The sequence below is a fragment of the Colobus angolensis genome, unplaced genomic scaffold (genome assembly GCF_000951035.1).
Source record: "Colobus angolensis palliatus isolate OR3802 unplaced genomic scaffold, Cang.pa_1.0 Scaffold57, whole genome shotgun sequence".
NCBI classification, from domain to species: domain Eukaryota; kingdom Metazoa; phylum Chordata; class Mammalia; order Primates; family Cercopithecidae; genus Colobus; species Colobus angolensis.
Genome location: NW_012119265.1, coordinates 7248763 through 7258912, shown reverse-complemented (window position 1 = coordinate 7258912; position 10150 = coordinate 7248763). Strand labels below are relative to the sequence as shown.

General features: G+C 40.8%; 1 pseudogene across 1 annotated transcript; it reads left to right on the top strand.

The window, feature by feature from the left end:
• The first annotated feature begins 8180 nt into the window (after positions 1 to 8180).
• Positions 8181 to 9041, top strand: LOC105526028 (annotated as a pseudogene). The gene has a single exon (XR_001004008.1). The product of XR_001004008.1 is annotated as a transmembrane protein 98 pseudogene (transcript).
• Positions 9042 to 10150: the final 1109 nt, after the last annotated feature.

The following is a 10150-nucleotide window of genomic DNA, read 5'->3' as shown; positions in this document are numbered from 1 at the left end:
AATAAGCTGTGTTTAGAACAAAGAGCTTGTGGTAAGCTCATGAAGTATACCACTCTTTGGTAGAAGAGGTTGGATATGTAAGTGGATTCAAGGAAAACGTTTTAAACTCTTTGGGTTCTTATTAATCATTAACAGGTAACTGAGTATTTCCTGTTGCCAGACCCTATGCTAAGTACTTTACATGGATTATCTCATTTAAGACTTAGAAAAATTCTTTGATGTAGGTATGATTACTATCTCTCCTTTACAGCTGTTCACATGGATTCTCACAGAGGCTAAAAAACTTGCCTAAGGTTGCACAACTAGTAGGTGGTACATTCCTGGACAATGTCTTCACCAGTCCTTGAGGAAAATAAGAAAATGGCACTCAATAATATTGGTATATTGGTTGAATAAATAAAATGACAACTGGCACATCCCACTTGCCCACTGCCCTTTGGGAAACAGAGCAGTGAGGGCCACAACCTAACATCTGCTGAGCACACTGCTCAATGCCAGGCACAGCACTAGGTACCTTACAAATAGCCTATTTAATCCTCACAAGCACACTGGGAGATGGGTGGTGCTATTTTTATTTTACAGAAGCCAGCCTCTTACTCCTATGCGCTCATCTAGTCAGCTGCCCCCAGAAATGTGACATTTGTAGCTGAGCCTGGAGTAGAAGAGAGAAGAAATCCCAACCAGGAAGAAACCTATAAGGACATGCTTCAGTATCCCAGTCTCTTCTGGCTAAGTTACGGAGCATGTAATGAACTTGAATCACTTTTTAGTTTGACAGTCTTCAACTTCCTACTATCTTCGTGTTTGCACGTCAGTCTCTCTTTATTGGAGAGCCCTCATTTTGCATGGTCTTAGAGACAAAGGAAATCACCATCCACTACACCATGAACGCCAAAGGGGTGAGGCATCTCCCTCCCCTACCCCTGTGCAGCATTCTGGGGGAGGAAGGGCAGCCCTGAGTTAGCCTCAGCCAAGGGTACACCCTCTCCAGAACTGTGATCCTGAGCATGCGAGGAAAGCAGGGGAGGGTTGTGGGTCACACTTCTCACAACTGTGCAGATGGAGTGTAGAGTGGCCTGTCTCTGCAGTGGGACCTGCGATGTTATGGTTCCATTGCCTGGGTTTTGAGGAGACATTGCTTCCTACTCTCCAAGCTTGTTCTTCAGCTTCCCATTGAAAATATCCTTATAACAAATTCCCTTTTTGTTTAAATTAATTAGAGCCAGTTTCTGTTGCTTGCAACCAAGAAGCCCAAATGGTACAGACTACATGAGCAGAAAAGTAAGGACAGGTATTCACAGAGCATTTAAAATCCATTCTTGTTTCAGCACTCTCTCAGAGAACAGCTTCTGTCCTCCAGCTTCCTGGGCACCAAAGCATCACTCCCTGATCTGTTGGTGCCAATTCACAGCCTCATTCTCAAATTCCACAAATCCCTCGCCTCAGCTCCACTGCTTTTAAAGATACAGTAAGTGTTCAAAGACATGGTATAACCATCAAGTTCTGCAGTTTGTACTATTTAGGTCACCTTGACAATTCACCTCCCAAAATGAAACCTTTTAGTGACAAAGTAATAAATGTTTGAAGTACTAGTGTAAAAAATGAATGTACTGATGCAAAAGATAATGTTATACAGTATGCTTCCTAATTGTCCTGAATGAAAAATGATTGCTCACTATTGAGTTAAGTCGTTAGATTTCCCTTCCTTTTCTGTTATTCTTCCCCACCCAGACACAGGCACACACTCACAAATACATTCATATACACTCTCACACACACAACTACACACCTTGCATTCTTTGTCACTCAGACCAAAAGAGAAAGACAAAGCCACTTCTCTGTGCTAACAGTAAATGCCTTTCTAAACAGAATGGAAGAAAGTCCTTTCAAAGAGTTACACACTCTGGAATCCTATTACCTACATGTTGGAGGAAAATCAGCCTTGCGCTGTTCTGAACTTTCTGCACATAGGTTTCTGTCTATGTGGAGAAGCTGGATAAGAAGAATGAGAAGCTCTGAAGTGAAGAGTCCACTGAGGTCCTCTAGGAGGAGGTGAAGCCCACCATGAAGGGAGCTGGGAGAGCTCTGTGGGACATCCATGCAACCACTGGAGGACAGCGTCCAGAGGAGAACCCCAAGCTGCTGCAGTAGGGCAGCCACCTACCATGGCTTTTCACAGGCAAAGTGCAGCCTACATGTATGTAATGGAGAGAAGAGCAAAGGGTGGGAGGAAGAGCCCCAGGATAAAATCCCGGAAAGAAGTAATCTGCAGAAAAATGTTCCCTAAATGTATGAGGAATAAGAAATATAGTATTTTTCTAAAAGCCTTTTTTCTAAGAATGTTGCTAGAGCATGAGCCCATGAAGAGTTTTAACTGGATTTTCTCTGATTGATTTTCCACGGATTCTAATATTTGCCAATTAAAAATGCTCCTGTAAACAGAATAGAGTGGCATTTTATTCTACCATGAACCAGACTATTGGATTTTTTTTTTTTTAATTCTCTTAATTACCTATTTGCGCTAAGCACATTTTTGCCTTCTGCCTTGCACATTTTGTCTAGCTGCAAGCCAGGATCTTTGCAAACCACCTCACTAACATTCATTTTCATGTTACTTATTACAAAGTACTGTACTATAGGCCTATTGAAAATCTATTATAAACCAAAGTTAACAGTAGGTTCTGCTGATGGTTCTGCTGATGTTTGGAGACCCAGAGAAAATTGACTTAAATCTCCAGATTTCATGGCTTAGGGCAGTCCAGATTCCAGCCTCGAGATTTCCTCAAAGCCCTGAAGGGCCTAACTCTCGGAATGGTCTCCTGACCTCCTGCAGCTGTAAGGCTGACTATGGCTGTTCTATAATACATATACAGGAAACTCAGGCCCTCCTTAGGCCCACCCATCCTTAGGCAGGAGCTCATCAGCACTCTCCTCCCTACTAAAGGATTTTAGAGGGAGTTGGAGGGGGCATTTACATCTCAAAAATGCAAATAGAAAAATAGGCATTACTATTGTTAAGTGTGCCTCAGTCCCTCCACCTCCAGGGTACCATGGGTTCTTCACTCCACAATCCCAGCCTCAGGGCCCTCTACCTCATGCTTCCTCCCCACCCTGTCTGGAGCCCTTGCTCTCTTGGTTTTGTGCAGGGCTGCCTTGCCATCCTAAGTGGGGCATTGGAACCAGCCTCCTCCACGTCCTAGTGTCTCACCTGCCCATAGCTGTCTTTATCAATGTCGTGCACCTTTTCACAACAAAGTTACCTGGCAAAGAGGAGCTCTGGTGGCAGTCATTAAAAGGAAGAAGTTTTGTTTCCCTTATTAAAGGGAAGAAACGAAGATAGAAAATGGTAGAAAAGGAAAGGGAGCTGACTGAAGGGAGTTTGGGTGCTCCTGTTTGCCATCCCAGAAGCAGAGTAGCGTGTGGCCTACACTCTCAAAGAGCCTGATCCACCAGGATGTGAAATAACTTTTCACTGAGACTCAGACCCTCAAGTCTCACTCTAACTCAGGGTGGCCAAGCCAAAGCCCTAACCTTGTGCTCAATGACCTGCTTTTTTTTTTTTTAAGTAAGAGAGGTGAGTCCCTGATTGTTCGCTCTGCCTATTTTAATCCTTGATTTTCTATGAGTGCTACACAAGCTATTTCTCTTCTAATACTGCAAACAGACCACCTTACAGTCATGCACCACATAGCAACATTTCAATCAACAATGGACCACATAAACAACAGTGGTCCCATATGATTATAATACCATACTTTTACTGTGCTTTTTCTATGCTTAGATTTGTTTAGATACACAAATGCTTACCATTGTGTCATCATTGCCTATAGTATTCAGTACAGTAACATCCTGTACAGGTTTGTAGCCTGGGAGCAATAGGTCATGCCATATAGTCTAGGTGTGTAGGAGGCTAAACCATCTTGGTTTGTGTAAGTACGCCCTACAATAATCTAACAAGGACAAAATCACCTAATGAAGCATTTCTCAGAACACAGCCCCATCGTTAAGCAACGTATCATTCTGTTTGTCAGAATTATTTGAAGAATAATTTTGAAAGTACCAGGCATTACAGAAAGGACTTATCAAGAAATGAAAAATGGTAAATATCTGTTGAAAAATGGAGAGAGAGTGCGCACAAGATGGGAATCACCTCAACAGAAGATAATGTCCTTGAAACAATAGCATCCCTGCTTCAAATAGCAAAGAATTGCCCTCTCATTTCAATTTGATGTGTGCAGAGTTCCTTCTTTTCCAATGCCAAATCCTGAATGAAACATGCAATAAAAATCACTGCCTGAAACATGGTGATAGCATTTAATCCTCTGGCAACACATTAGAAAGGCTTTCAGCTTTAAACCAAGAACTGCCACACTGCAGCTTTGCTCATGAAATTATTTACTCGTGCCTTGGTTTATAAAGTTCTTTTTTATAAGCTTTCTACCAGCTAATAATGGGCTGGAGCACTTATGTTCTCAGCCTGACAGTTTCCACGTTTATGAGCCTGGAAGTCCAATGCCTGGCACAGAGTTGCTGCCTGGAGGGAGTTGTGCTGTCTGGCTGAGCAGGTTTCAGTGTCAGGAAACTGCAGGGACCACTGGTTGGGACACCAGAGAGATGACACACAGGGAGGCTTGGAAGGAGGAAAGTGAGATGGAGCACTCGGAGGCTTCTGGCAATTGTGGCCCAGATGTCTAGGGTGGAGAGTGCAAAAAAGGAGAAGAGAACTCACAGGAGATGGGATAAATCTCTCTGCCAACCAAATACGAGTGATCATTGATTAGTGTCAACAACAGGGCTGACTCCTCTCTGTGAATATGAAAAAGGGTGGGGAAAGGATATTCATTTGCTGTTCAAATTAAAAGTAAAAGCAGATTACAAAGAAAAAAATATATTTAAGAGACAAAACTGACTTGAAGCACTTTAATATATATTTACATGCAATTTATCTCTAAGGAAAGGTAAAAAGCTACAGTGGGGATAAAAACTTATTATAGACCATTCTAATTGTGATTAAAGTAGGACTGATAGTTCATAATCCTGACTAGGTTAACCCTGACCTTCTTACCTGGTAAATTCCTGTTGTTAAGAATTAGCACGATAGGGCTGGGCACTGTGGCTCATGTCTGTAATCCTAGCACTTTGGGAGGGTGAGGGAGGCGGATTTCTATTAAAAATAAAATTTAAAAAAATTAGCCAGGCGTGGTGGCAAGCACCTATAATCCCAACTACTTGGGAGGCTAAGGCAGGAGAATGGCTTGAACCCGAGAGGCTGAGGTTGCAGTGAGCTGAGATCACGCCATTGCACTCCAGCCTGGGTGACAGAGTGAGACTCTGTCTCAAAAAAAAAAAAGAATTAGCATGATAGCACATAACCTCTTTCTCAGCATTTATCACAGTTAAAAATTTTGTGTGTGTGTGTGTGTGTATGTGTACTCCATGAGGACTCCATGAGGGACTAATTTTTTTCCCCCTTCAGCTAGTACCTACAAAGAACCTAACACTTCCTACTAGTAAAAGATTGTGAATGCAATACAATTAAATATATTTTAAAATATTTTAATTCAGACTTTCCACTAAACATTGGTTACAATGAATGACAGCAAAAGGTGCAACAAATCACCAAAATAATAATAGTAACAACTTATGGGAAGGAAAAAATAGTATTCTGGTAAAATATCAACCACCATGGACAATGTTAAGATCCCTTTGCTTTTGTTAATATTAAAATGATTTTTTAAAATAGTAAATCTCAAAACTCCCTAATGGTATGGTTATATAAATGTAAATACCCTAACATATTATCCAATGAGCTATGTTTTCACAAGAATTAAACCAGTTTTAAACTCCTTGATCTGTATTGCCAAAGAAAATATATTGCTTTTCTCTTTCTGAATCTTTCTGTGCATATAAACCACCTTTCCATCAGCGAATACCTCCATTCTCCTTGGGTCATTTTGCTTCAGCCCACTGGCCTTTCTGCTGTTTGATCAACTTCAGCCTGTTTCCACCTCAGAGCATTTGCACTTGTTGTCCCCACTTTGCAGATCTTGTCCCTACTCTTCATTCTGGTCCCTCCAGAAAGGCTTTTTTTGACCACTCTAATGATGTCCATGCCTACTTACTTCCTAGCACACTACCTTGTTTCATTTGCTTTCTGGCACTTATCCTCGTCTAAAATTATCTTATTTGTGGGCTCATTTGTTTGTAGACCTATTTCAGTGCTCCCTTACAAGAATGTAAGGTCCTTCAGAGCAGGGGACTACATCTGCCTTGTCATCTTCACAGCCTGAGTGCCTAGTATGGTAGCTGGTATGTAGTAGGCACTCAATAAATTTTAGTGAATGAATGGATGAACAGAAAAACAGATGAGGGAGTAAATGAATCATCTTTGCTGTGTAATATCAAAACAGCTTGATAACATATTCTTAATGGGGTGAGATAATAGCGTGTAAAGTTGGCTATTAAAAGTATCTAATGTTAACTGAGTTGTCCAGCTGTCTTGGAACTTAATACCTCAGGTTAGCATTGACAGTGTGCATGCATTTCTTTATTTGGTTCCCACAACTATCCCCTAATTACACAGGGAAAGGACGGAGGCAGGATCACTTGTGTTTTTACAGATGAAGAAACTGAGTTCAGAGAGGTTAAATTATTTTCCCAAGCCACGTATGTAACAGGCAACCAGACTAGGTCTCCAACCTAGTCTTTTATAGCTTCCCTGCTACCCCAGCCAGTGTTTGTTTTATTTCCAAACAAATCATTCATTATTTATTTATTCTTTCAATTAACCTAAATTGAGGATTTATGATTGTAAAGGACTCTCTCACGCACTATGCACACATAAAGACATGCAGACAACAATGTTTTTCTCTGGAAGAACAAAGTGCACAAATGACTCACCACCCTAAATATATTTGAGCTAAGAGTCTAATTAGCAGGCAAACCTCAATGTTACAAAGGTAGGGAACCTGTCTTGTGTAATAGTGGAATGGGCCTCCAGGAAAATGACATTGTAGCTCTCCCTGCAAAGGCGGATAGAATTTCAATAGGGGAAAAAAAGAGAGGTGACTTTCTAAGAAAAGGGAATAAAATGAAACAGGAAATGACTTGTTTTCAAAATCTAGTATGGAGTTAATTCAAGGAAGTGTTTGAATAGAAGGGTAACATTAGAGATAAGACTAAAATTGATGTTAAATGACTGTCGCTGTTTTTTGCCTTTAACATATCAGAATGGGTTCTTTTGACCCTTGCAAAATGCTAAGGCAGTTGCCATAGAAATACAGTAGTCATATGCCAAAGAGGAAGCTAGGCATCTCAGCTGGTGGCAGGGCCAAGAAAATGTATATTAACACCTCAAAGTTCAAAATTTTCAAATTAAGAGAGGTTTATGGTCAAATTTATTAACGTTTAAAGTTTGAAATTAATGTTTACAGTTTGAAATGTTTAATATTTAAAGTTGAAATTTAATGCATTAAATGCTTGGTAAGAAATATCTACTTAAGGTAGAATATATACTTGCACCCAGAGAGGGTTAATTTAACTTTCATGAAAGTAGAAAGTTAGAAAAATATTTAAATTCACCTGAAAAAAAAGTAATAACAAGGAATATATCTATGATTATCATTTAGTTAGTAAGACCTCATGGCTATACATCTAAATAGATCCATAGAGATATAGGGGCATTAATAAATAATGAGGGATTAATAGTAGTGATAATAATTATCTTAGAAACAACAGTGATTATTGTTCAGCTTCTTGAGCACCTAATACATGCCAGTTAACTTATACATATTATTTCTTTTTTCTTTTTTTTTTTTTTTTGAGACGGAGTCTCACTCTGTCGCCACAAAAACTTTATAGGCTAGATAATATTATCCCATTTCATAGGTGAAAAACTGAGGCTTATAGGGATTAAGAAATTCACCAGAATCACTCCAATGGTAAATAGAGACACTGAGCTTGGATCCATATTTAACCTACCACAATTCTTTTTTGCCTACTGTGCTGTCTCTGGAGTACTGCGAAGCATCTAATGGGCCTTGGTAAGGCTTTCTTTCCTTTATCTGGAGTAATGGTTCATAAATATTATAACATACAAAAAAAAGCTCAAATAATGTACCATTTACTGGATGAAATTTAAGAGCTCTAACAAAGGAATTAAAAGAAAATAATACCGCTGACTTTGCCATCTGCGGGGCCATCGTGGGAGCACAGCAGGATATGCCCCGGAGCTGCCACTTGAGGCCCTCAGGTCTCCGGAGGTGTCATGGAGGAACCTAGCTCCTGCCATCCTCTTCCCCCAATTTGCCACTTCCAGCAGCTTTAGCCTATGAGGAGGATGTGAATGAGACTGAGTCAGGAGCTCCCCGGAAGCATGGAGACCATGGTGATTGTTGCCATAGGTGTGCTGTTCACTATCTTTCTGGCTTCGTTTGCAGTCTTGGGGCTGGGTTGCAGGCAGCGCTACTACCAGCCCCGAGACCTGCTGCAGCGCTATGATTCTAAGCCCATTATGGACCTCATCGGTGCCATGGTGACCCAGTCCGAGCCCTCTGAGTTAGAACTGGATGATGTTGTTATCACCAGCCCCCACATTGAGACCATTCTGGAGAACAAAGACTGGATCAAAGATGCCTCAGGTCTCATGTCCCACTGCATTGCCATCTTGAAGATTTGTCACACACTGACAGAGAAGCTTGTTGCCATGACAATGGGTTCTGGGGCCAAGATGAAGACTTCAGCCATTGTTAGCAACATCATTGTGGCGGCCAAGTGGAACAGCCCCAGGGTGGATGATGTTGTGAAGTTGATGTACCCTCCATTGGACCCCAAGCTCCTGGATGCAGGGACGACTGCTCTGCTCCTGTCTTGTCAGTCATCTGGTGCTGGTGACAAAGAATGCCTGCCTGGACTGGATTGACCAGTCACTGTCAGCTGCTGAGGAGCATTTGAAAGTCCTTCGAGAAGCAGCCCTAGCTTTTGAGCCAGATAAAGGCCTCCCAGGCCCGGAAGGCTTCCTGTAGGAGCAGTCTGCAATTTAGCACCTACAGGCCAGCAGCTAGCCGTGAAGGCCCCTGCTGCCATCCCTGGGTGGCTCAGATTAGCCTTACACTTTTTCCTGTAGAATTAGTTGTTCTCTACAGCTCAAGAGTTCAGCTGTGTGTACATAGTAAAGCAGGAGATCTCTGTCAGTTTGTGCCTCTATTGCAATTGCAAATTGTGGCTTGTGAGTGGCAGTCTAATACTACATTTAGGGGAGATACCATTCACTCTGCACAGAGGAGCATTGAAAACTGGTGGACTGTCAGCTTTATTTAGCTCACCTAGTGTTTTCAAGAAAATTGAGCCACCATCTAAGAAATCAAGAGGTTTCACATTAAAATTAGAATTTCTGGCCTCTCTTGATCAATCAGAACATGTGGCAATTCTGATCTGCTTTTCATAAGAGGACAATCAATTGAGGCTAAATAGGGGTTGCTCCTTTTGGCAAGACTTGTACTCTCTCACTTGGCCTATTTCATTTATTTGTATTATCTGCCTGGTCCCTGAGGCATTTGAGTCTGTCCTCCCCCTTACAGGTTTGGGTTTGAAGCTGAGAACTACAAAGTTGATTATTTATCATTATGCCTGCAATTTTACCTAGCTACCACTAGGTGGATAGTAAATTTATACTTAACGTTTCCAAAGAATAAAAGAAAAAAGAAAATAATACCATGCAATATAAAGCTTGTGCAAGTAAGCAAACAAAGATATTTTAAAAATCCCTCTTAGTTGATGGGCAATTTGATAGTCATTTATACCTGGCACTGGTATAAATGAGAAAATAGATGCCCAGTTGTGTTATGATTTAATTATTTTTATTCTACTATTATTACCACTAGAAAAGCAACATAGTTTCAATTTGACCAAACCAAGATGAATAAATTACTCAATAGTCATCATTAGTAGAGAGAAAAGATCTTAAGTGATATAAATTATTAAATGCCAAGATAGCAAGTCTGAAAAGTTTAACAAGGAGTATAACTGTTTCTCCTTAAAGATTCTTCACAATAGAGAATCAAGACTATGTAATCTTCACTTCATTGCAATTAGCTTTAGGACACCTTTAAAACCTAAAATGAATACTTTGTGGGTAGTGTAATTCATTTCA